This window comes from Ambystoma mexicanum, chromosome 2q (assembly GCF_040938575.1).
Source record: "Ambystoma mexicanum isolate Mex_15411 chromosome 2q, UKY_AmexF1_1, whole genome shotgun sequence".
Lineage (NCBI taxonomy): Eukaryota > Metazoa > Chordata > Amphibia > Caudata > Ambystomatidae > Ambystoma > Ambystoma mexicanum.
Window position 1 is genome coordinate 55,696,405 of NC_090924.1, and position 27,458 is coordinate 55,723,862.

Consider the following 27,458-nt stretch of genomic DNA (forward strand, 5'->3'; position numbering starts at 1 on the left):
ACTACCGGAGTCCTCCATGTGTGCTTTGCCTTCCACAAGGACGATTATATGGTAGAGCAAAGTGATTGAAAGGAAAAGAAGATTAGCTAACAGATGGGCAAGTGGGGCCAGTGTGCGGGGGTTGGGGAACTGCTGTATGAAAGGTGTGTGCGATAGGTGGGGGTGGGGGTGGGGGTGGGTGCGTGGAGCTGGGGGGATCATGATGTCTGGGGGAACAGCCAGGATTTGAGGGCTTTCCTGAAGGTCAGGTGATCCTCTATGAGGCGGAGCGCGAGGGGGAGGAAGTTCCAGAGGATAGGTGCAAGGACAGAGAAACACGCTACTCCTAATCTGGAGAATTTGAAAGGAGGGATTATCGAGAGATGTGCGGAGCCTGAATTGAGGATTCATGGTGGGTAATGCACATGGCTTTAAAGGAGGCCTGTCGGCTGATGGGCAGCGAGTGGAGTGTCTTGAGTGCGGGTTAGATGTGTCCTCTGAGGGAGAGTGTGAGGAGGAGCCTTGCTGCAGAGTTTTGAACCAGTTGACGATTTCGCAACTGGTATGTAGGCACGCCTAAATAGAGGGAGTTAGAGTCGTCTAGGCATGAGAGGATGATGGCCATGATTGTAAAGACTCTATGGAGGTAGGAGAGATAAGGAAAGATCTGTTTGAGGATGAGGAGGTGGAAAGTGCATAATCTGGAGACTGTGTTGATGTGACGGGAGAGGATCAGCGCTGAGCTAAAGGTGCATCCTAGATTTTTGAATGATGGGGATGAGGAAGGGGCGGGTCCTAATGAGTGCGGCCACAGTATAGGTTGGGGAAGGAGAGCTGTGTTGCTGCAGATTAGGATTTCTGGGGTTGAGGAGCAGGTGATTGTTGGTCATCCAGTAGTCAATGTCTGAGAGGCAGGATGCAAGGTCTGAGTGGGGTGAAGAGGGGGAGTTGGGGATCATGAGAATGATCTGGGTGTCATCAGCATAGTTGTAGCAAATGAGATTGTGGGAACAGATGAGCTTGGGGAGGGAGGAAAGGTATAGGTTGAAAAGGAGGGGTAGAGGGAGGCTCCCTGGGGGACTCTGTGCAGCACTGGGCAGGGGGGGTAGAGGAGAAAGGACGGAGAGAGATGGTTTGGGAGCGGTTGGAGAGGAAAAAAGAGATCTATCTGAGGGCGGAGTCCCATATGCCAAGGTCATATGATAAATGTGAGTAAATGTATGGAAAAACCTACAACAACCATTTATATTATATTTATATTTATATTATATTTTATTATTAAGTTATGATTCCGTGATGGACAGTTTAGTACACTCCTTTTTGCTCTAAATACCGCTGGCACAAATGAGGGTTTCTGGCTGCTTTGCAGAGCAATTCAGAGCATAAGAATTACCTCAGGTATTTATATTTGGCATTAAGGAGCCACACACCCGTAAGTCTCAGAGCGCTGAAACAAAACACAGAATACAAACAATAAGAAACAAAGGGCCTCATTAGGACCCTGGCGGAGAGGGTATTACGCCAGCGTAGTGCATGGCGTACCTCTCCGCCATACTACGAGTTCCCGTAGCGCCATGGAGGTTTTCTCCGCCTGGTTTTACCAGCCGGAGAAAACCATGGCGCTACGGGACCTCGTTGTTAATTACGCCACCGTATTTTACGGTGGCGTAATTAACTCCTTCCCCACTCCCATTATACCCTATGGGGCAAAAATGGGAATGGGGAAGGGCAGAATGGGGATTGGGGATTTACCGCTCCGCCGAGGTCGGAATGGGGCGGTAAATCCGCCAACCCCCATGGCGCTATCGGCGGCTTTCCGCCATGCTTCGCGGTGCATTTAGCACCGCGAAGTCCGCCTGGGTCGTAATGAGGCCCAAAGTAATAAACAACTGAAAAAATGAAAGCAAAGGAACATAAAAATTGACAAATCTTAAACATCAGCTCAATCCAAAATCCAGGGAAAGCAGAAAAGAAAGAAAGACTTGGCATCAGTTTTCCGTTCTCTAGTGTAACAGGTACCACCTAAAATACCACTATCAGAGTCAAGTCAGATGCAGCACTAGGACGATCCATGCAGATGGACAAGAAGAATGGCAGCTTACTACTGCCACACCCTACGAGTACACAATCCCTGTTACTCCGAGCACACCAGTTTTGATCCTCTGGAGGAACTTCAGGTCTAAGGCTCTTTCCAAATTCCACTGTGCAAATGCAAACGCACGCTGCAAGAGCTTTCTCAAATTTTCCACATATTCATGAATCGTAGATGCATTTACTAGGACTTGCTCATTAGTCCTGTACAATTAATGTTGTGGCAAGACCATGTTCCTGCCTGTCATAATTTCATGCAAGCTGGGGCTTGTGGATTTTGATGGTGTTGACCTGATAGCCATTAGCACCGGAGGGAGTCACAAATCCCAGCTGGATCATGCTTCAGCAACAAACTTTTTCAAAATGTCAATGATTGATCTATATTGCAACATTCTACACCACCAGAAGAAAATAGCCAATAGGAAATATGCAGTTTCCTTTTCACTCCCAAAATTTGCCACATCTTGGTCATCACTGCACTAGTAAAATGACTTCCACAATCTGATTCTATTCTTTGATGCAAACCAAACCTAGAGAAAATATGATTCACCAGTAATGTGGCCACTGTTTACGCACTGCAGTCAGGTGCCAGAATGCACTCCAACCATTTGGACATTAAACAAGTGACTGTCAGCATATATCTGTTTCCCCGTGTTGTTCTTTGGACCGGGCCAATGAAATCTATTTGTAAGTCTTTAATGTGTGCATGATGTCATTTCTTAGATAGAATTTAGTTTTGATTCAATCTATACATTGTGATGAATGCTTTTGGACCATATTGTGATTCTCAACATGCATCTCCCCACAATTCTTTGCCCCAATTTAGGGCCATCTAGACCAAAAATGTGTTGATTTTCTATTTTAAAACTTGGTATCTCTTCTCTGTCAACCATTTGCTTAAATACACTTTCATTAATGAAACTCCTTTCCTGCTGTAGCGTCAACATTGCTTCAATCGTTCCTGGATGCTCGTTCACATGTACAGGAATCCAGGCCTGACCCTTTCATGTGTATTTCTGCAATTGTTGAAATATATTTTTCCTGACCTGACTCTATAGCAATATTTTGTTCACCGTTTTCCTCACTTAGATAAAAACGCAATGTGCTTTGCTCTATCTGTGCTTTACAGTTTTTCCTGGGCTCCAACTAAGGGGCCGATTCATGGAACAAATGTGCGCCGAAAATCTCAGCGCAAGCTGGTGCAAGCGTGAAAAAGTAAGCATACGCACATGGGCGCACACGTCATTGCAACATCACGAACGCCCTGCATGATGCGCACAGGGAAAGTGCACAATGTTGACGCACACACCAAAAAGGGGGCGGAACACAGGGCGTAACACGCGGAATGGGGAACAACGCGTGAAAAAGAAGGCGTAACTGGGGAAGTACTGCAGGGAAATAGACGGAACGCCCACACGCACGCAAACAACACGTATTCATGGAATCGAATACGGGAAACATGCTCACACTAAAAAACGCGCACAGGCGTCAACACGTCCGCCACACGAAGGCAGGTAGGCGTAAGCGTATATATACTGTGCGCGCAAACAACAAACACGTATATACAGCTATGATGAATGCACCATTTGTGGCAGCACTGATCGTGGGACACCGCAGGTGGAGGAGAATAGCCAGGGCCCACATCTTTTCCCCCCGGACCAGCCTTTTTGGGATGCCTGACGATCAAGTCTATGGCAGGTATAGATTTCCACCTCGTATCATCCTAGACCTGGTCAGGGAGTGGGAAGATGACCTTACATCCCCCACCCTGTGCTCCCAAGCATTGAGCCCCTTGGAGAAGGTGCTCAATGTCCTGCATTTTTTGGCCACTGGGTCATTTCAGCGGACTACTGCCATAGCGGGAGGGGTCTCACAGGCCACGCAGTCACGCTGCCTACACCAGGTGTTGGCAATCATGACTGCGTGCCCCTCAGTCCGCAGGCACATATACATGCCCAGAACAGCCGCAGAAAGGCAGGCCGTGGTCCAGGACTTTTACAGGGTGGCACACTTCCCCAAAGTGCTTGGTGCCATAGATTGTACCCATGTGGCCCTACGTCCACCTAGGGCCACTGAGCACATCTATCGAAACCGCAAGCACTGGCATTCCATCAATGTGCAGGTCGTATGCGATGCAAAGGGAATCATCACCTCTGTATATGTAAACTACCCTGGCTCTATCCATGACAGTTTCATATACAGAATGTCTGCCCTGAGCCGGGCCCTGGAAGCTGGGCAGCATGGCGACACAGGGCTCCTAGGTGAGTACAAATGCCTGTCCACATGCATGCATGTCACACACAGACAAATACACAAACCCTAATAATCACAACCATTATCACCACCCCAGGGGACAGTGCCTACCCTCTGAGCAACCACATGATGACGCCAATCCGGAACCCCACCACACCACCCCAGGTAAGATACAACGCTGCCCATATTGCAACCAGGGGCATAGTGGAGCGCAAATTCGGAGTGCTTAAGTCACGCTTCCACTCCCTTGACCGCTCTGGCGGGCAGCTACTATATGCCCCCCCAGTAGTGTGCAGGATCATTGTGGCAGCATGTGTCCTGCACAATGTTGCAACACGGCAGGGTGTACCAGTGGACATGGTGGTGCCCCCAAATCCCCAACCACAGGCACAGGCGCTGCCCATGGGAGGGGATAGGGCATGTGGCGAGGCAGCCCGGACCCAGCTTGTGGCCACATTTTTCACCTAAACTCCCACCCCTGCGGAATGCGCACAGGCCTGGCACATACCAGGTGACAATCGATAATGACAAAGAGACAGTCAACTGTCACAACCTACCACCCTCAGAATGTTGCCATGGAAGTGCTACATTGTGTGCATCCCTAGCTACTTAAACCTAAACAACCCTGTGTGACCAAAAGGAACACATGCAAGGTGTGTATCACACACCCCTTCAAAGCAGCCCATGACAATTACTGGTATGTCAGCCAAACCCTCCCAACCCCCATCACCCTTGTCTGCCACACCATGACATGGCAAGCAATACCAAAAGGCCCACACATGACCAATAAGATCCAAAGTGACATGTCATAAATGGAAAGTGGCTCCAGACAATGACGCCTGACATAAATCAAATGAAATGACTGACCAACAACCTCCCACACATACCAAGTCACACACAAATGCATTTCACCAGTCGTAGCATGAACACAACACTGAATGCCTGTTCACATGCACAATGGGCATGGCAAAATCCCTACTTCCGAACCCGTGTCTGTGTGTGTCTCCTGCAACACACTGCTCAGCACACAGCACAGTGAGCAGCCATTGTGTCTGAGATACACCTTGAGCATCACATGAAAAGGACAAATTTAAAAAATAACCAATTGACGCATGCACAGGATCCCCAAATGGCCATAGATCATGTGCTGCAGGGACACAGTGGCCCCAGAAGGCAATCTGTGTGCACCAGTGGCCATGGAAGGGTGGTTGTACATGTGGTGGATCATTGTGCAATTGTGTGTGTGTCAGTAGGGACATGCACTCAATACATGCATGTGAAATCAAGTGATCCTCAGTGTCCTGTACACATCACATGTGAACATTGCCCATGTGTACACCCCAGCATGTCAAACCACACCAATCCCCTCACACCTGAAAAGTAAAGACAACACAGGAACAGGCATTGACCAGCAGAACACATGTACATAGTACCCCACAATTACAATGTCAGAGTGCCCAAAACACTGTAGCCGAAGCCAACTGTCCAACAACAAAAGGCCCTCCCTCCTTCACATATCACCTTGACCTACTGAACAACTGTGTCTGGGGTATGTAGCCTTCTTCCTTCAAGTATACCTGGCCACAGCATCACCCTACCCCTTGGTCTCCATGTTCCACCTTGTGTGTAAATAGGGCCCAGCCCCTCAGAGACCACCTTGACTGGCAAAAAAAAAACAAATCGCAGAGAACTCCAAGGAGCCAAACCCACACACCATGGAAAAAGCCTGTAGGTGACCAAAAACCCTGGAAGAGTCTCAAGTAGATGACTTGAAGTAGCAGAAAATGTCCAAGCACATGTCCAAGCACAATGATAAAACAACCAAGGTAGCACAGTTCAACAACGCCACAACAGGATGGGTACCATGTTCGGTACAAAATGTACAATGATGATGCACCAACTGATGGGTAGTGTCACAGCTCCGGTGTCCAGGCGCAGGAGTGGCACAAACCAACCACCCCCTCCGTGGTCTGGGGGCCTGCAAGGTCAAACTTACCCAGACATCTGAGACCCCGGTGGGGAAGGAGGGTCAGGGATATGTTGTTTGGACAGGCATTGGTATTCAGGATAACCAGAAAGAGGGGCAGGAGAGGGGAGTAGGATTGTCAAGGGAAAGTATGGAAAATACAAAATACAACTATTCACAATAACACATACTCAATCACACAAAACATGTTCATCATGCACATTGTACCAAATGAGTCAAATGCAAGCCAAATAGAGACTTATCTCTGGGCTAAGTGCTGGCCTCCTGCCTGCGCACTTTCAGGTCTGGTAACAGGAGCAGTTCAATGCTGCAAAGAGAGTGTGAGTTACTAATCTGTGTGTGTCCACAACACACACACACACAACACCATAAATGCCCCAAAGTAAGTGACTCCTCCACAAACAAACACTCTTGTCGGCTTTGTACCCATACGTTAGCTTGCCCCCGTGAAGGTCCATACACTGTCAATGCAGTAAAGCAGGTGCAAGTGGGCGTGCGGCAAATGGAAGACCAATGCGTCAAGAATCACACATCATGGGTGAGCAGCTAGAAGCGTATAGCGAGGTGCGACTCCAGTACAAATTGTGTTCTGGCATCCGCAGATTAAAATAGGTAGTGCACGTGTCAATTTGCACATGTAAATGATATGCACTGCACATGAGTCTGTGCCTCGCTGGGTGTCCCTGTGCGCTGCTTCATTTACTGGCTGGGAACCCTACTGCACCAATGACTCTGCTTCTATGGAGCAGGGTGGACCGGAGGATATGTGCGACAGCCCCTGCGTGTGCCCCTGACAACTTGGTAAGCAACTTGCCATTTGTCCCCCAACGCATCCTTGCAAGCCCATAGATAAGGGAAGCAGGAGTGGATTATGTGAGTCAGGACCCCAAGCTGCAAACACATACACGAGACAAGCTTGAAGGGCCCAGCTGGAACAGACAGTGGATGCTTTCAAAAGCCACACACGTCCGTCTCCACAAAAGGCACGTACAGCGAACTGCCAGGACACGCTCACCTTTAACCCATGCTGAAGGACACGCGCGCATCACTTCTCTCACGCACTTAGGCCCTTTCCTCGGATCACAGGCATTCACACGCAGACATGTCTTTCATTCACGTGCTGATTCACTACGCACCCGTCACGAGGGGAACGCCCGCACACGTAATGTCACAGACGCGCTTACGCGCTAAGGGACTTTCCTCGAATTACACGCTGACGTGCAGTTTTTTCACGTGCCAAATCACTCTGTATCAAGCTGGCCACGCGACAACACACAAAAGACCACGCTCGTGCCCAGAAGGCCATTTTTCTGCCCCCTGATCCCCAAGCAGCCTCCCACAAGCCATCTGCTGCTGCGTGCCTGCCTGCTGCCACCGTGCCCTGCCATTTGGTGCCTGCACATCTGCCATCTGCAGGGGTCCAGTTGCAGTGACCACCCCTGCTGTAACAGAAGACTCCCGACTGGTGTTCCATCACTCCACAGCTCAGCCCCATGAACCAGTTGCCCACCCACACCTGCCCGGGGGTTGCCATGTCCAACACAACACCTTCCAGCACCAGTGGCAACTCCCAGCCAGAGAGGCAGAGGGCTGCCAGCTCCACTTCCGAAGAAGTTGGCATCCTGGTGGAGCGAGTCCTGGGGCAGTATGATGCCCTCTTTACACCATTGCGCGCCGACAAGGAAGGACGGACAAGGATCTGGACGGACATAGTGGGTGCCATCAATGCGGAGGGGGTGGCACCCAGCGACCTGAAACACGTCCAGAAGCACTGGGAGGACTACAAGTCCAGGACCCTCAAGAAGGCCCGGCACCTCTTAGAGGCAGAGGATGCAGTGGGGCGCCGGGGCCAGCTTACCATCCAGCAGATGAGGGTCCTGGAGCGCAGTCGCCCAGTGCTTCGCCACCAGATCCTCAGGATGCAGGCCCGTCTGGAGTCGAGCGGTAAGTGGCCATGCATTGCTGTGTGAAACAGGGCATGTTGCAGTGTGCTGGTAGTCAGCCACTTGCCTGTATGTGTGGCATTGGCCATGTATGGATGTGTGTGTGCAGGGACGTCATGGTGCTGCATGTGAGACCAGTCATGCGTGAACCACATGGATGGTGCATGTGTTGCAATGCTACATGCCGGGCAACATGCGGAATGCACACATGAATGCATGCCTGTCTCTGTTGTTGGACATGGATGGGGTGTGAGAGATGGGTGCTGCTGTCAAGGACATGTATGGTGTACATGTCTATGTGCCTGAGTAGCATGTATGTGACTTGTAAACGCCATGGATGCATGACACATGTCCGTGACTATGTTGCGATTCACTGAGGCTGCCTAGTCACCCTTGTCTCCACTGTGTCTTGGGTGTACGAGGCCAGATGGATGAAACTACAGTGATGTGTGTGCATGTGATCAGTATGAGCCATGATGCATGTGAGTTTCGAACCACCATCGTATGTTTCATCCGTTCTATGGACATGAATGCAAATGTTCTTTGCATGCACCATGCCTGTTACTGCATGTGTGTTGCCTGCACTGACCCATGTGCTGTGGAGGTACATGATAGAAGTGACATTTGACAGTGCCACTCATGTGCTATTGCTTCCTGTCTAGGGGACTATTGTACAGTAACCTGATGCGTATGTTCTATGTCTCCCTCTACACAGCGGCAAGTGAAGAAGAGGGCGGAGACGGCACTGTGGAGCAAAGCGGCGGGAATGCCTCCACCGGCCGGTGACGCAAGGCCAAGTCACCCTCCCAGGAATTACCATCATCCGGGAGCGAGGGGACTGGTGCCACGTCTGCCCCTACGGCTGCAGCGGAAGGGGTGGGTGAGCCCCCACAGGGGCGTCCAACTGTGGAAGACGGTGTGGAGCCATCCAGGTTGGTGGTTTCCACAGAGGAGGAGGAGGCCGCTACTGAGCCACACATGGGGCCTGGTGGGGGTGGTACCACTGGTGCAAGTGGTGCAGTCCAGGGGCAGGGGCAAGAGGCAGCACAGGTCGCCGTGGAGGGGCCTGTGCATGTCACTGTCCCTGACACTGTGACTGCACCACCATGTACCAGCAGGGATGCCCCATCCCAGGCCCGTCCACAGGTAGGGGGGAGGTCCACGTCATCTGACACTCCTCTACCTGCGGATGAGGGGACCCGTAACCGTATGGAGACCGTCCTGATTGGTGTCGCGTTGCGCACATGTGACATTCGTGATGACGTGCGTGCTTCCTGGGGGGAGCACGCACATCATCACGAAGAACTGCATGCCAACGTGGCCCAGTTGGGAGGGTCCTTGGTCGGGGGTTTCGTACATGTGTCGGGCACTCTGGTGGCCCTCTCCTCCTCTGTGGAGAGTATGCGCCAGTCGTTCTCCATTCCATCTTCCAGCCCAGATGCCACCAGGGCCCCCTGTGGACCTGCCCTAACCAACGCATCCAGCTCGGTGGAGATCCCATCCCTGCCACAGTCGGGAGTCGGAGGTCCAGCTGGGGTGGACACCCCAGCAACTGCACCCCCGCAGTTGGAGGATGTGCCGGCAGCATCGGACAGGGCACGTGCACGACGGCGCCGGTGGATTCCATCAGCCTGGATGCCGTCGTGCTGGCAGAGGCAGTTGCGTCGGAGGCAGCGGCAGGCTCAATGTGGGAGGCATCATGGATCGGGGCCATCAATATCGGAGGGGCAGGCATCGGCCGGAGGGCAGGAGGACCCTGGAATTGGAGTATCTTCCATGTGGCAGTGGTTGGGCCATCGGATAGATGCGGAGCACCAGCAGGCGGAGGAGGCATGGCTCACAATGGTCAGGGCGGAGAACTCCATGCGCAGGGCGTTGAGGCGGGCTGAGTGCCTTGAGGGAATTCGCATGGAGTTGGAGGTGGACATGGCATTATCCCTGTGAGACCTCGGGGCCAGGGAACAGGCCCGCCTCCAGGATGTTGAACAGGAGTTCAATGATGCCCTGGCCCGGGAAATCAACTAGTGAGCCGTAGGACTTGCCCGCCGCCATTGTATATAGTTAGTTAGTGTTAGGTTTCATTTATGTTTTTCTTTCATTTGGGGTGCTTGGACTATGACCCACCTTCTTGTAGATAGTTCTTCATTAGGTAGTCTTTTTTGTAGGTTTCATTGGAATAGTTGGGCTCATGGACCCTGGATTTTTTATTTGTATATAGTTGAACAGTGGATTTATCATCATTTTTTTTTTATTTCACCATGGAGCAATGGATCTTACTTATTTCTTTCACTTTGGATTTGCTTTGCTGGATGGAGACTTTGGACACATTTTCATTTGGATTTATTTGGATTCTGATTATATATATTTTTTTTCATTTTGGGACATGCATTTTATTTCTTATTTCCATTATTGTGTGTTTTCATTTAATTCCCTTCATTTTGTGTTCAATACATTTTTGTTTCATACTTCAATGTGTGGTATTCTCTCATTGGTTTCATGCATGTCACAATGTGGGTTTTCCCATTCTCTGGCACCCATTGAGTGTGTGTGATGGACATGTGTTGATGTACATACTTGCCATTTGGGTTGTATCATGTAATGGCATTTCAATGTGGGGTGGATGTAATACTTGGTTGGGTCTTCGGGCAGGGGTGGTGTGCGGTGGGATTTGGGTGGCCATAAGGGCCATGATTGTGGATCATAATGACATGTTGGGGGGACATGAGTTGGGGCCTTCTGGCAGGTGCCCGTCACTGCTGGGTGGGTGGAGGTGCAGGAGGACATGAGTCGGGGACTGCTGGCAGGTGCCCATCACTGCTGGGTGGGTGGGGGTGCAGGGGGACATGAGTCGGGACCTGCTGGCAGGTGCCCGTCACTGCTGGATGGGTGTGGGTGCAGGGGGACATGAGTCGGGGCCTGCTGGCAGGTGCCCGTCACTGCTGGATGGGTGGGGGTGCAGGGGGACATGAGTCGGGGCCTGCTGGCAGGTGCCCGTCACTGCTGGGTGGGTGGGGGCGAAGGGGGACATGAGTAGGGGCCTGCTGGCAGGTGCCCGTCACTGCTGGGTGGGTGGGGGTGCAGAGGGACATGAGTTGGGGCCTGCTGGCAGGTGCCCGTCACTGCTGGGTGGGGGGGGTACAGGGGAACATGAGTCGGGGCCTGCTGGCAGGTGTCCATCACTGCTGGGTGGGTGGGGGTGCAGGGGGACATGAGCCGGTGCTCACTAGTGCATGGTGACATGTGGGCTGGCTGGGGGGCATGCCCAGGGTGGATGGGCTACCTGCGAGGCATGGCCAGGGTGGATGGGCTGCCTGCGGGCCATGTCCAGGGGTGCAGGGCAGTCCCCTGTGGTGAGGGCTGCCTGCAGGGCCTGGGGAGGGGACGGCACACCTGGGAGGACCCACACTGCCAATTTGCGTGTGAAACTCCCCGTGCACCCCTCAGAATACATGTACCCCTCTCGCGCTAGAGTAATTGCGTGTGGAACTCCCTGTGCACCCCTCAGAATACATGTACCCCTCTTGTGCTAGAGGAATCGCATGTGGAACTCCCTGCGCACCCCCAGAAATACACGTACCCCGCTCGCCCAGTGAAATTGCGTGTGAAACTCCCCACGCACCCCCAGAATACACGTACCCCGCTCGCCCAGCAAAATCACGTGTGAAACACCCTGCGCACCCCTAGAAATACACGTAACCCGCTCGCCCAGCGAAATCGCATGTAAAACTCCACCCTGTGGTGTGGGCAGCCAGTGGGGCATGCACTGGGGTGATGGGCTGCCTGTGGGGAATGTTGAGGGTGGATGGCCTGCATGCGTGTATTCCTGAGGTGCGCGGGGAGTTTCACACGCAATTTCGCTGGTTGAGCGGGATATGTGTATTTCTGGGGGTGCACGGGGAGTTTCACATGCGATTTCACTGGGCTAGCGGGGTAGGTGTATTTCTGGGGGACAACCTGTGGAGAGGACTGAACATAATGGCAAGGTGCATAGGTCACATTCTGTCTCTCATTTGACTGATATTTTCCCTTTGCTGATTTCCATTTTTTTCAGCGAACCTATCTACATACCATGGTCTTTCCTGATTGCCATATACCATTGTGGCAGGATCAACCCTACTGTGGGGCCCCAATACCTGGTATGGCCCATTATAGATCTGATTATGGGTGTTAGCCCTGACATATCATATGCCCACCGTGGGCAAATTTGTTTTTTTAAATGTAATTGTTTTTTTATAACGCACCTAATACCATACCTGAGTTTGGTTTCTAAGCACAGATCTGGGATTCGAACCTCTGTTGCTCTGTGTGGTCTTGCTTCCAAGACCAGCCCATGTGCTATCCTCCGTTCACAAATTACCAAGATACCTAGGACTGATGTAGGAGCTTCTGTCGTTCAGATCTATGGATTGGAACACAGGTGTTTGGGGTGGTGCCACCTTCCCTTGCATGGACACGCCCCTCTGATTATGTGGTGTGTCATTTTTTGTTTGAGTTTGAGCTGTCTCCAGTGACGGCATTTTCCCAGATTTTACTTCTAGGAGTGCAGGGGTAGATTCTTTAGCTTTTGGGGGTCTGGCTGGGTTCCTTATCTCTAACCTCTCCCTTTTTATGAGAGATTACTTCATAGATTTTAGTAGCTTGTGCAACAATCCATTCTAAGGTTGTATCCCTATTAAATTCACAAGCCAGTTGTGCAACTATATCCCTCTGCAATCCATACAAAAACAGGCTCTTGAACTCTGCTGAACGAATGTCTCATGCCACATCAAAAGATGAGAATGCTCTTTTCAGGTTTTGCAAAAACTGTTGTGCCGCCTCTAATTGAGCCGTCATACCGTACGCTGTCTTCTTGGCATCTTTGATGGGGCGATATGGTAAGAATTGTTTGCTAATCTCTCTTTCAAATTCCTCCCATGATAAATTTCTCTGCTCATTTAAGGCTTGTATGTAGCTAGCAGAGGCGGGGTCCATGGTGAGGTGGAAGAACTTACCTTATTGGGTCTAAGGGAGTTCAAGCATCTGAAAAAGCTCAGTCACACTCTCGAGGTATTCTTCTATGGATATAACTGAATCCCTTTTGAATGGTTTGATCAAACTCTTGATAGACTTCATTATTTTGAGTACATTGTATGATGCATTGCACGATGAATAATTTTGACCCCTCCGCCCCTTTCTCTGCACTGGGTAAGCAGACATGGCCTCAAGTACTCGAGAGCAGCCAGCTCCTGCTGAGTGAACAGCAGCTGGCACATCTCCCAGACTGCGGCAGCATTCAGCCTCACTGAAGGCAACACCCTGCTGTCCAGAGGGCAAGAACAGCTCTGTACTCCTAATACCCCTGACACCTGAATTTTGTCACCTCATTTTCTGATACTGTGCCTGGAGGTCTTATGTTTTACTGTAGAGTGAAGAGTTTTCTTTCCTTAGTTTGGCTAATACCCCATTCATTTCTGTAGTTTGCATTTTATAATGATCAACTTTTTCCATCCTTTTATCATTTTCATCCATAAAGCTAAAAATGTCATCTTCCATCTCCTATAATTCTTTAGAGGACTGACTACCACACTTTCAGAGTGCCTGTATTTCTGATAATGCAATGTCTCCATCTTTTCAAATGCCCTCCAATACAGTTTTTAAATGTTCAATTTCTCCCTCACTCTCAGAAAATGGTCTCTCTTTCTGTGTCAAATGTGCACTTATATCATCATACTGGCCCTGTAACTGCAGACAATGCTCACCCTGTTTCAATTTCTCCTCTAACTGTAACATTTCCCTGTGCATAGCTGCCCGGTCTGTGTGCAAGTTTGACTAACTTATATAGATTAAACGATGTCTTGGTGGCAAAGCGGATTAGGCTGTCTGTTCTTTCCGATCGCCTGAATGAAAGAGTCTCAACATACACGTTTGTAACACAATTCCATCAGCAAACAGCCCCATAGGAACATCCTTATCAATCTCAGAAATTATGCATTACCGGCAACTTGACAATGTGTCAGAAAACCATGTTGCCAGTGTGCACATCTTTATCTCTGCATAAGTGCAAAGATCAGTAATCCCAACTTCTGTCATGTTGCAATGCACTAATGTTCACACTATGCTACTGCAGTCAATGCCTTGTCACAATACAGCCCGTGTGCACTCACAATTACTTGCACAAAATCAGTTCAAATAGAAGAGAAAGAGAGGGAAAAAAAGGAATTTAATGTGCATCCAGCACCATCACTATCCTAGGCACAATGTCACTGAAGTAATTCAAACAGCATAGGAGCACAGAAATGGGATTCAAAATGCACTAGCACCTCACAATATGACTCCCCCCTACAAAAGGCCACGCCTAGCAATTGCACTAATCAAAGAGGGTTCCCGGCCAATGCACCAAATCTTTTAGGATTTTGTTTATATCTCTGGTTACCTTCACCACCTGCAAAGGCATGCATCTAAAACATGGGGAATTAGCTTGCCGTTATGTCCTTTTTATTTGGACCCTCTTGGTTACAATCCCAGACTTAGTGCAATGCTGAACACACAACCCTTTATATTTTGAAAGAATACTCACACAATGTTAGGCTACACATGTTTTTATAATAGTGCTCTTTGGCTTTTATCTGGATTTGTTTGAAATAGGACAGGGTCCAAATGCAGTTTATCAAAACACAGTTAGGAAAACTTACAACAGCATAAAACACTCATGTACAAGGAAAATAGACAATAGTAAAATGCAAACGTGAATGTCTCTTTTCTACTGAGAAGAACATGGAACATTTCACATTTTAAGCATTCCTAGACAGCTCAGCAAATTCAAAGACACTCTGAAACCCCCCCTTTTTTTTTACACCAAACCTCCCACAACAGAACTTGGCAGGTGGTGCAGAGTTATCTGTACAACTTTGGATTGTTTTGGATGATTTTGCAACCCTGCAAGAGATTAACCGCACACAGAGAACAAGCCTGTATATTCCATTGTATGAAAAGAGCATGAAGTCATTCTTTTTAATTTTATTCTAATTTTGATATTTATGCTTACCAAGAGCTTTAGAAGTGCTCCGTCTGAACCGCTGACAGTGAGACCTCTTTCCGAACCACAAGGGTTCTCTGCCCCCGTCAGCCACTGCAGTTCAGTGAAGGCCACTGACACCCTCCTTACTGCTTCATACTCTCAGTACACACGGCAGCAGCCTGACCCAGTCTCAGCACATCATGAAACTCCAATTTTCCTTCTTCTCTCTCGTATCTCCTCTTGATCCCACTTTCTCTTCTCTCTTCCTCTTCCTTTTAAAGCCCTTTCCCTCTCCGTCCGACTTTGCTTAACACCCAGGACATCAAATATGACATCACAGATGTCACTGATGACATCACTGATAACATCACATATGAAATTAATTTTTATGAAAAAGTTCTTACAAGGGGTTGTGTTTACAATGTTGGTAACAAGATGTCAGGTGTGATCAGGAGACCGATCATGAAGTACTTAATTTATTCAAGAATGTACTCATCTAAACAAAATATTATATTGGAGTGTTGTTGTTAATACAGGAAACTAATCATGCATACACGTAATCATACATACACATAGGCAATGATATGATATGATATGGCATTTATAACGCGCCTATTCACAAGTGTTTCAAGGCGCGACGCGGCAAGGGAGGGGGAACAGGAGGAAGACAGACAAACAATAAGTGAAGTACGGTCAGCTGGTGGCAAGTGCAAGGGTAAGTGCAGACATCAGGTGTCAAGTGCTGGTAGTGGAAATGTAAGGATACAGAAAACATTTCCTAAGTGTGGGGGTTACCAGGAAGGCAGTGCAGGTGTGCGACTGGCGGGGGAGGGGACTTGGGCCCGAGATTAGAGGGTGGCCAGATAACCAGTGCAGTTTCAGTTTCAGCCAGGAAGTCAGCAGGGGAGAGGAGGAGAAAAAGCAGAAGCAAAGAGAAAGGTTTTGAGTTGCTTCCGGAACCGGAGATGGTTCTCCTCAAGTTTCAGGGAGGCAGGGAGGCTGTTCCAGAGGGAGGCCCCAGCCGAGGAAAGAGATCTACCACCAACTCGTTGCTTGGAGAAGCGACTGAACCTGAGGGAGTTGGAGGCGGATGAGCAAAGAGCTCGAGAAGGAAGATATTTAGGAAGAGAGAGCTGAAGGTATTGAGGCCCCAGGCACGAGAAGGCCTTGTGGACAATCCAGAGGGTTTTGAACTTAATCCTTGCAGCCACTGGGAGCCAGTGCAGAGATTTCAGTCCTGGAGAGATACGATCCCTGGGCTTGAGGCCAAGGACAAGTCTTGCGGTCCTGTTCTGGATGAGTTGCAGAGGGTGGAGAGTAGAAGCAGGCAGATTTAGAAAGAGGCTATTGCAATAGTCCTGCCTAGAGAGAACCAGAGCTCTGGAGACAGTGAAAGGAGAGAGAAGGAAGAATACCTCTGAGGAGGTGCAGTTAGAGAGTCTGCTAGGTGGACAGGGGTATGCAGGGTTGCGTGCGGGTTGCCCCTAGTTGAACGCTGGCAACTAGCTTCCCCTGCGGACACCTGCAGACACAACCAGGAGCCACATCTATGGGAGCCACCCTTTGCCTAGGGGCCCTTAGCTGTGGGGGCTGCCGGCCAGAGGGCTGCCCTGGTGAGGTAAGTGAAGTAAGAAGGAGAAGCCAATCAGGGGTGTCGGTGGGCTGGGAGGCGGGCTGGAAGGAGGGGAAAGAGCTAAAGGGAACAGCAGAGGGAGAAGTGAATGGGGGACAGGGGCACCAGTTCAAACAACACACGCAATGCAAATGGCCCCACTGGGCTCTAACCAGGTGGAGGATCAGCCCAGCACACACCCGCTCAGCCGGATGGCAATGGCGAGCGTGGTGTGCAACAGTTTGCTACACCTCACACGGCCCGAGCAGAGAAGCCAATCAGGGGTATGGGTGGGCTGGGAGACGAACGGGAAGGAGGGGAAAGACCAGAAGGGAACAGCAAAGGGAGAAGTGAACAGGGGAAAGCAGCACCTATTCAAACAACACATGCACTTCAAATGGCCCCAAGGGGCTCTCACCAGGTGGCAAATCAGCCCAGCACACACCCGCTCAGCCGGATGGAAATGGTGAGCGTGGTGTGCAACGGCTTGCAACACCTCACACGTCCCAAACGGAGAAGCCAATCAGGGGTGTGGGCGGGCTGGAGGGGAAAGAGCAGAAGGGAACAGCAGAGGGAGAAGTGAACGGGGACCGGGGGAACAGTTCAAACAACACACGCAATGCAAATGGCCCCAAGGGGCTCTCACCAGGTGGAGGAACAGCCCAGCACACACCCGCTCAGACGGATGGAAATGGCGAGCGTGGTGTGCAATGGCTTGCTACACCTCACACGGCCCGAACAGAGAAGCCAATCAGCGGTGTGGGTAGGCTGGGAGGTGGGCGGGAAGGATGGGAAAGAGCAGAAGGGAACATCGGAGGGAGAAGTGAACGGGGGACAGGGGAACCACTGAAACAACAAACGCAATGCAAATGGCCCCAAGGGGCTCTCACCAGGTAGAGGATCAGCCCAGTACACACCCGCTGAGCCAGATGGTAATGGCAAGCGTGGTGTGCAACGGCTTGCTACACCTCACACGGCTCGAACAGAGAAGCCAATCAGGAGTGTGGGTGGGCTGGGAGGCGGACGGGAAGGAGGGGAAAGAGCGGAAGGGAACAGCAGAGGGAGAAGTGAATGGGGACAGCGGCACCAGTTCAAACAACACGCGCAATGCAAATGGCCCCAAGGGGCTCTCACCAGGTGGCGGATCAGCCCAGCACACACCCGCTCAGCCGTATGGAAATGTGAGCGTGGTGTGCAACGGTTTGCTACACCTCACACGTCCTGAACAGAGAAGCCAATCAGGGGTGTGGGCAGGCTGGGAGGTGGGCGGGAAGGAGGGGAAAGAGCAGAAAGGAACAGTGGAAGGAGAAGTGAACGGGGGACAGGGGAAACAGTTCAAACAACACACGCAATGCAAATGGCCCCAAGGGGCTCTCACCAGGTGCAGGATCAGCCCAGCACACACCCGCTCAGCCGGATGGAAATGGCGAGCGTGGTGTGCAACAGCTTGCTACACCTCACACGTCCCATACAGAGAAGCCAATCAGGGTGTGGGTGGGCTGGGAGGCAGGCGGAAAGGACAGGAAAGAGCGGAAGGGCTGCATCATGAACAGAAGAAGGGCAATATTTTTTATCTGGTAATTTTGGCTAGTAAAATAATGATTGCCACCTTATCAGAGTTTTGAATAATGTTAAACATGGAATAAATAGCTAATAATTGAAGACTTACTACATACCTGTGTTAGTACAAACAATACATATGAATCAGAAGCACATAATAGGGAAACTAAAGTAAGGAAGAAAGAAACATCACTAGAACATGTCAATAACATTAAGGTTCATCATCATGTATACAAAAGAATCGTCTGCTTGAAGCCTGGTTATCGCCCATATATGTGCACCATGAGTTGAGAGCAAACCCTAAGGAAAGCACTTTAAGAACATAAAAGAAGGTTAACGTCAACATATATAGCACCTTTTCAATTTTCATAGTCTGACTCTCAGTTAATAATAGCACCTGGCCTAGATATGTCAATGAACAAAAACAAGTGGGCCAAATATGGAATGCCATCAATGACATTTGTGATGACATCTTTGATGTCCTGGATGTTAGTCTCAGCAGTGCCCAGTGGTGGTGTGAGTTATGGTTGCTTAGCTTACCATAACTGTCAAATTTCTGGGGGTTTTCGGTTTTACTTGTAACCATAACTTTCCTTTAACAAAGTTTTTTAACTGCATTTCATAGGTTTTTATTAGTGCAACACCACCACCACCAGCTGGAGGGCCTGGATAAGGGGAAAGGTGCAATGATGCAGATGACGATCAAGAGGGCCAGGAAGCTGAGATAGAGTAAATACCTACCTCCAGCACCCAGAGAGAATCGGTTGTGGCAGTTCTTTAAGACCGTACGTGGGGTACCAAAGTCTTGTGCTACCCATGTTGAATGCATTGAGTGTGGAATCATACTAAGTCGTGGACAACATGGGCAGTACTCTTTTGGTATCACGTTCATGCGCCGCCACACCTGCTCACACCCCCCAGGTACTCTGAGAAAGGTTGTTCCTTTCTCAGAAAGTAGTCGGCTGTCTTTCTCTACCTCACCTTCCCCAACCGCTACTGTCACCACACAGGCTACTCCTGTGGGGCAGAAAATCCCACCAGCTACCTCGCAAGCCATAAAAGAGGCTGTTGATCCATATCTTTCCAAGAAAACAGTACTCTGTATATACTGCAACACACCACTCTGCAGGGAGGAGCAGTTTCAAAGTGCTTTGAAGCCTGTAATCAAGGAGCATGAGAAACACTCTTCCCTACCTTAGATTTAACGCACACCCAACATCTTCCCCTGTCCACCTGCCTCTCCATATCTGGGGTTGGCAGCCCTTCCCTCATTTCCCTCCCCCACCTTACTTCCTCACCTTTCCTGCAAATAAAAAATACCAAATCAAAAGACACCCAAAAAAAAGATTCCTTTAGGAACTACCTTTCACAGTTAAAAAATAGAACTAAAAAACAATAATCGTATATACGCCTTCTGCTTTACATTTTTTGGTAAAGTAGTTAGACTCAATAAGATTCTCCAACATTTCCATTAGCATTTTGTACTATGCTAATAGTAATAATAATGGACAATTGTATACTAGAGAAAAAGAAAAAGCACTTAAGCAATTTTCTGTCCCAAATACTTTTCTCTAGCATAAAATAAGGGCCATAATCCATAGATCTTCATGACTATCCCCGGTCTCCACAGTCCCCTTTCCAGGTCATGCATCATTAAAAGACCCAGACTGAATGTGCACACCATCGCACAGGGCAGCCCTTCTGCCCTTTTTACTGTTATGTTTGTAACACTCCCTCATTGCCTGCTTTCGAACAGTCACAGATCCATCCACCAATCACCTCCAAAAACTCTATATATAACCCTATCAATAAATTAAACATCCACACACCAATTGCCACTTAACAATGTTGTAGAACACTTTTGCATCTGAATTTGCCTTACTTATACACAGGAAATGTACACACTGCTGCTATAAATGCACATATGCATTGTGCAGTAAGAGAACTGCATGAATGGAAGGGGGAATAGGGATGGTCAAGTGCTCATAGGAGCCCAGAAAGAAAGTGCCAAGTGATGCCAAGTTGGGAGGGCACTGGCCAACTGCTGGGGCAAAGGAGTCCCAGGGGTGGGGTACACAGCTGCCAAGTGGTAGACCTGTAAGGGTAGTGCTGAGGGGGTAGGAGAGAGTGCACTGGTGTTGACTAGATATAGGGCCTGAAACCTGTGAGGTTCATGAGGGACCAGGCCACCAGTCTCAGTGGCAGTGGTATGAGCTGGGAAGGGATTGAGGGAAACAAGACGAGAAAAGCAGAGTTTTGAGAAGTTTCCAGAACATAAGGAAGTCCAGCTCAAGTCTGTGAGGAGCAGGAAGGCTGTTTCAAAGGGAGGCAGCAGACAAAGAGGGAGACATGCCTCCTGCTCTCTGTTTTAAAAAGCGTTTGACAAGCAGAGAATTGGAGTTAGAGGAGTGGAGGGCTCTAGCAGGGGAGTATTTAGGGAGACAAAGTTGGAGAGAGCATGGTCCCAAGCTCCAGAAAGCCTTGTCGATGATACAGAGGATCTTGATTTTCATCCTTGCAGCTACCAGCAGCCAATGTACACATTTCAGGGCTGCAGCGATACCATCCCTGGGCTTGAGGACAAGGATTAGTCTTGCAGCCCTGTTCTGGATTGGCCAAAAGGGGGTGTAGGCAACAAATAGAGAGGGTGAGGAAGAGACTCTTGCAGTAGTCTTGCAGTAGTCCAGCCTAGAGAGGACCAGGGCAAGGTGAGGAACGGTAGAATGCCTATAAGGAGGTGAAGCCGAAATTGACCCTTAGTTACAAACTTCAAAATGTTAGGAGTAAAGGAGAGAGAAAACTCAAAGATGACCCCAAGGTTTTTGGCCTCACAGGATGGTGAGAGTAGAGGTCGCAAGGAGGGTGGCCAGAGGATAGGAGGAAAACAGCCCACAGGTGTCCCAATAAGAAGGATTTCCGTCTTGTTAGCCACACACAATGCCTGCATGGCAGTCAGACAATCAGGGATAAAAGACGAGGAGACGAAATTAGTAGAGGGAAGTTTCAAGGAAAACTATGTGTCATCACCTTAACACTGGAAATTAGAAGAGAAGAAGGAGATCAGGTGAGCCAAAGGGTTGAGATTGATATTTAAGAGCCGCAACGATTGGATAGAACCTTGGGATGCGCAGCAGGTAGAGAGTGAGGTGGTAGAGTAGAAATGGCCCGGTTGCAGCTGTGAAAGGCATTTAGTGAGGAAACCATGTCAACCAGTCCACTGCCCGGTCCGTGATGGCAAAGGTATCATGTAACCGTTTAATGAGGATAGAATGGTTCACTGCGTCAAAGGCGGAGGAGATATCAAGGAGCACTATCTTCAATTGTAGTACGATCATAAATACCATATGCACTTTAATTATATCATTCCACCATATTACAAATACGGTTTACTCCTCCTATGTTACCTATAATGACTATACACATTCATATTCTGTATGTAGCCAGTGGCCAGATTCTTGGGGGCACAGCCTACTCCCATGCCCCCAAGAATCTTGCCACTGGCTACAACCAACACAATGGAAATAAATCATCTAACAAGTATGTACAATACATCTTCAAATAATAAGACTCACCCAGACCACCCCCATCCAAATAGCGTCTTCCTATAAGTTGAGCAACTTAACCAAAGATAATATTACCATTCCTTATATAAACATTTCTCATAAACAAATATCACCAGTTCTTATTTTGACAGAAATGGCAAACACACTTCAACACGTCCTGTCCGGTCTTGCATGAAAGGTTTTAAATTAGTCCACAGACAATGCGCACATTTGAGGACATCCTCGCACATGCGGCCAGCATCTTCTGCCCAACGCTGTCTGCAGACACCCACCACCGCCACAGACGCTCCATGGATGCCATCATGTCGCCACGCTCGTGCTGCGTGCCAACATGGGCTATGACATACCACTGTGTAGGGTGGAGCGGTTTCAAAGTGCTTTGGAGGCCAGGTTGAAGGAGCATGAGAAACACTGCAACCTACCTTAGATTTAAGGCACTCCCAAAATCTTCCCCTGTCCACCTGCCCCTATGTATCTGTGGTTGGTGCCCCTTGCCTCCCTTCCTTCCCCCACCTTACCACCTGACCTCTCCTAAAAAGAAATCCCCCAAAAATATAAAAGCCAGAAAGACAAAAAAAAGTTCATTTAGGACCCACCTTTCACAATTAAAAATAAGAGTAAAAATAAAAATAGGACCTTTTTCAGTCTGCTTAGTCTGCAGACAGTACAAAAGTCAGCGGACCTCTGGAAAATTCCAGCCGTGGCATGGGGGAATTAAAATCAATTCACTTGTTTTTCATTCAGAAATGTTGGCTCTTAAAAGAACCTTTTTTTAATTTTTTGGGGGGTTTTATATACTGCACGAGCAAATGTTCTACTGAACTTAATTCTTTTTTTAACTTTCACAAAAACAATTTTTTTCTGTTTTTGTTTTTTATTTACAACTACTAAAAAAATACTTCACAACATATTTCACGAGTTCACATGCATTTTGGGCTGTTGATGCACGCAAAATTTTGTTTCCATTGCGTCTATGAGGATTTCCAAAGGTTTTGGGACCCCCGTATAATTTTGCCCCCCCCCTGATGTAACCTCACCAAATTTCACAAAATCATTCCAAGGGGGCCATATACCTTTTTTTGCAAAGTTTGGTGAGGGTTCATCGAGGGGTGGCAAAGTTTTAAGCCACCCAAAACGTGTTCTTTCTAAGAGTTGAGCAACTTAACCATAACTACAGGGCTGCTACTGCAGGCCCTCTTATATCTCCATTGATGGCGCGTGCAATCTATTTGCATCAGTAGAAACTCATAGAAATCCATTGTGATGCACGGGTATTCATAACAGCCACAGAAATTCAGGCTCCGATCACAGTACAGGGCCACTGCAGTATTCATAATAGCAGAATCAGAATGCCTGCAAACTGAAAGCATGGAAGTGGTGAAGCATGGGTGGCTGGAAAAGTATGCAAGCAATACTTTCATCTGAGCTTGCGGGCCAATGTTCAGACTGAAAACAGGGAGCTTGAAAATCAGGATTCAAGCTGAAAGGAGCACAGCTGCTGTCCTAATCCAGAAAGAAAGTGGAACAAGCAAGCCAAAAGGCAAATATGGTTCAGAGGCATAAGAACCTGGATAAAAGAGCACTTACTGGAAGCTTGAGCTCCAAAATCAGAGTGCTTTGAAAGGCAGGCTAAAAGATTAAAGCAACTGCAGTTGACACACCTGCAGAAACATAAGACTCTTAAGCATGGTCTTCCCATGGTTTGAGGCAAGGCAAGGCAGCAAGGATCAGAATGCATTAGAGAACTGGAGGTTGGGTCGTTAAAATATTCAGGAGGTTTATTGGCAAGTAACAGGAGCCTTGTAACATGCAGAAGCATAATAGGTTGAAGGCCTTAGAATTTCAGATGTCCCATATGTTCACAGAGGGGACTACTACTGGGAACATAAAGCAGTGTGCTGGCTCTGAAAGGTCTGGAACTGGATTATGGAATGATTTTGCTTCCAGAATTCATCCTGGGGATGTGTACATCAGTGTAAGGACACATACATAGTTCATGAGCAAACTGACTGATGACAGGACTCTTCAGACAGAACCATAGGGAACACTGTTGGTGTCTAGGGAGGATAGGTCAGGCGCAGCGTGCTCGCCTTGGAAGCAAGACGCCATAGAGCAATACAGGTTCGATCCCCAGGTCCGCACTTAGAAACCTCTGGGTATTAAGTGTGTTATAAATAACCCATCATATCATATAACTGTTATGTAAGCATTAGTGCAGTCCAACTGGTGTGGGACTACTCAGGGTATTAGGTAACTCACCTATTAATATAGGCCTGTACTACACAAGTTGGTAGTGTGACTGAGCAGACAGGCTTATCATAAGAGGGATAATGTGAGCTGTAGAGTTGTGCAATAAAACCAGTAACTACCAGTATCCAATTGAACACTTACACACTTAAAGTTATATAATAAATTATTTATTTACACACAAAGATATTTAAAGCATTCTTTAAAAAGCAGTAATTAGCTTTAACATTAATCCCAAGTTAGGATTCAATTAAAAAAGTGAACAATAAAGCAGGTGAGTAATTCATTCATATGTTACACATGTTACAGCACTCAAAGGTGATGTCATTCGAGGTCACTATAGCATTTATATAGTATCACCTTTGCAATATTGAGTTTTCAAGGAAGGAAAGGTTAGGGTTAGATCAGAAGAGACTGATAGGTTATAAGAACAGTTAGATTCTCCAAAAGGGATGCAGGCAGTCCATTATACCAGCATTAAACTGTTCAACATTTAAAACCTGTGAAGGAACACACACTGCTAAAGCCAATAGATTCAGAAGGAGGCCTTTCGGGAGCCAAGACAGCCAAAGTAAACGGGCAAAGTCAAAGTTCTGATACTCTTCTTCTTAGAAACATGTTCTTAAATAGTCAGTGTTCAAAAGAGAAATCACAGCTACTCAAGAGGGGTCACCTTTGGAAAGCACAAGCTGTAAGGCCAATGCAGGTAAGTGGAGGTCAACTTAGTGCAGGATTAAATCGCACTCCCAAAGATAGGAAGCACCACAAATGACAAAAGGATAATGTACCCCAAGCCCCATAGTACCTCTGAAAGGAAGAAGTTGTTCCAGCTGTCATGATGCATACTCCCGGAGAGCCAGTCCAAGACCGGTAGCCCCGGAAGCACACATCAGGTACCCAAGGGAAGGTCCAGCAACCCCAAATAGGGGCCCTTTGGACACAGTCCTGGCACCTTTGGCGCCAGGCTCATTTTGGACATCAGTCCTGGCGCCGTAGGCGCCAGGCTCATAAAGGGAGTGCTTTTGGTGGACTTACCTGATGCAGACCATGCTGCCAGATCCAGACCTCTTTGAGACCTGAAAGAAACTACTTTACTTGTGGGACTATTTTGCCACTCGGGCGTGGTCAGGGAAGGATACATACCTGATTGGGGAAGGATACATACCTGGGACTTCTTTGGAGGCTATTTAAGCCACGCCCAGACAGCAGCTCACGCTTCGCGTTGCTCTGCTCCTAGCAGCTGGACGCTCACCGTGTCTGCTCCTGCATCCTGACTCCAGCCACGCCTGCTTCAGTCCTGGAACACGTAAAAGGAAGAAGAGAGGAAGAGAAGGTGAATAAAGGACATTACCTGATATTGCATGGGATCCGGAGCCAACACGCCGACGATCCTAAAGGAAAAGACATTATTTTTGGATTCTTCGCGTTGCTCTTTGCAGCGCTGCGCTCAACTCACCTGTCCACAAGGAATTCCGTACTCCTACGACCATCCGCACGTTCCGCTGCATTCCAGCACCTAGGAAGGAAAAGAGAAGAACAAAAGGTGAGCCAGAGAAAACATTGGGAAAAAACTGATTTGCCAGAAGGCTTACCTGGCGATTGGTGGGGGAGAATCCTTCCTCATCTCGGGTCGGCACGCCTTTTGGCAGTACCGCGCCCCATCCCCTATGGGGAAAAAAGAACACGCGCATTAGTGGGTGAACATACAGACATTAGAAAAACCACCCCAACCTAAGCTCACCTGAATTATCCACAGCAAATTGTCTTCTCTACGTGGAATCTTCGCTCCGCACCTGCGCTAAAAGACTAAAAGCAGTCCATTGAAAATAAAGGCCAAAAAAGGAAGGGAGAACAACCCTTGAACTTGATAAGTCATATACTTACGAAAGCGCCTTATTCATCCAAAAAACCAGTGAAGCAACTGGACCTGAATGCCCGTCCGATAACCAGTGAAGTAACTGGATTCTACCGCACCCCTGCACCAGAAGCAGGATGGAGAGCTCGTCATTTCAAATCTTAAGGTGAGAATTAACGGGAAGGTTCAGAGGTGGTTTGAAGAGAGAGTAAAGGGGAAAGGAGGGGTTCGACTCGTCACTCCGCAGGTGATTAAAATCCTTTTCCCCATTTACAGAAAGATCTTCCTACGCATCAGACAGGCGAGGTTTGGGGGTCCGGCCCAGTCAGTGTTCCGAGTCCTGCGCATCACCTTAGAAGAGGCCGCAGCAGCCCAGACCTGGTCAGCGTCTCCGTGGGAGTCAGGTGAGCGTTACAGAACGCGAAGCCTTCCTACAATTTCCCACCCGGACGTTATGGAGACTTCCGAAACCGATCAGCTGGCCCACCTATTGGGGGAATTACGGGCCGAAGTGCATTCCGCACGTCAGGAGACGCTCTCATGAGAGAACTAATTGTGTCTAAGGAACAAACTGATGACCTTGCCAGGCAGTTGTTGCAAGGTCAAGCTGGACAAACTCCTCTACCAGATTCGGGGGGTATTCACGCCCCAATGGTTTCAAGCAACCCTGTGCAAATTAATCTACCGGGAAATATGCCATTGGCCCCACCTGAACGTTTTGCGGTGGACCCCAGAAGATTTGCTGTATTCATGAATCAATGCCGATTACACTTCCTTTTCAGACCGGGGGCCTTTCCTAAAGACCAAACCAAAGTAGACTTCGTATTATCATATCTCAGCGGCTGCGCTGCAGATTGGTCGGTTCCACTGGTCAATCAAGACGACCCGATACTCCGAGACTTACAAGGTTTTCAGACACGCATGGAAAGATTATTTGCTCGGCACTCTCAGGGACAGGCCTTGGACAACGAACTTATGTCCTTACGACAAGGTAACCAGGATCTATTAGCCTATTTCGCAACCTTCAATAGGTTGATAGTGGAGACTGGGTGGCCAGAGGATAAGAGAATCACGTTATTTCATCGAGGTCTACGTGGGGAACTGAAAGATGTTCTAGCCCAAGTTGTAAATCCACCCCAAGACTGTATGGAATATATAGACTTAGTGGTCCAATTAGACCATAGGCTTCAAAATAGAAAAGCAGATTGGTCCAAGTTTGAGACTCGCGTGTTAGTCAAGACCCACGTTAACCCCAAGAATGCCGATGTTACCGAACCTATGCAAATTGGAGGGGTTAAAGGACTGTTATCTCAAAAGGAACGTGAAAGAAGACGACAGATGCAATTGTGTCTTTATTGTGGGGCTTCTGGA

The 27,458-nt window shown here is 48.6% G+C and overlaps 1 protein-coding gene across 1 annotated transcript in view; it reads left to right on the forward strand.

The window, feature by feature from the left end:
- Positions 1-27,458, forward strand: part of DNASE1 (deoxyribonuclease 1) — a 217,228-nt gene that overhangs the window by 45,518 nt on the left and 144,252 nt on the right. The gene's annotated exons all lie outside the window — the stretch shown is intronic.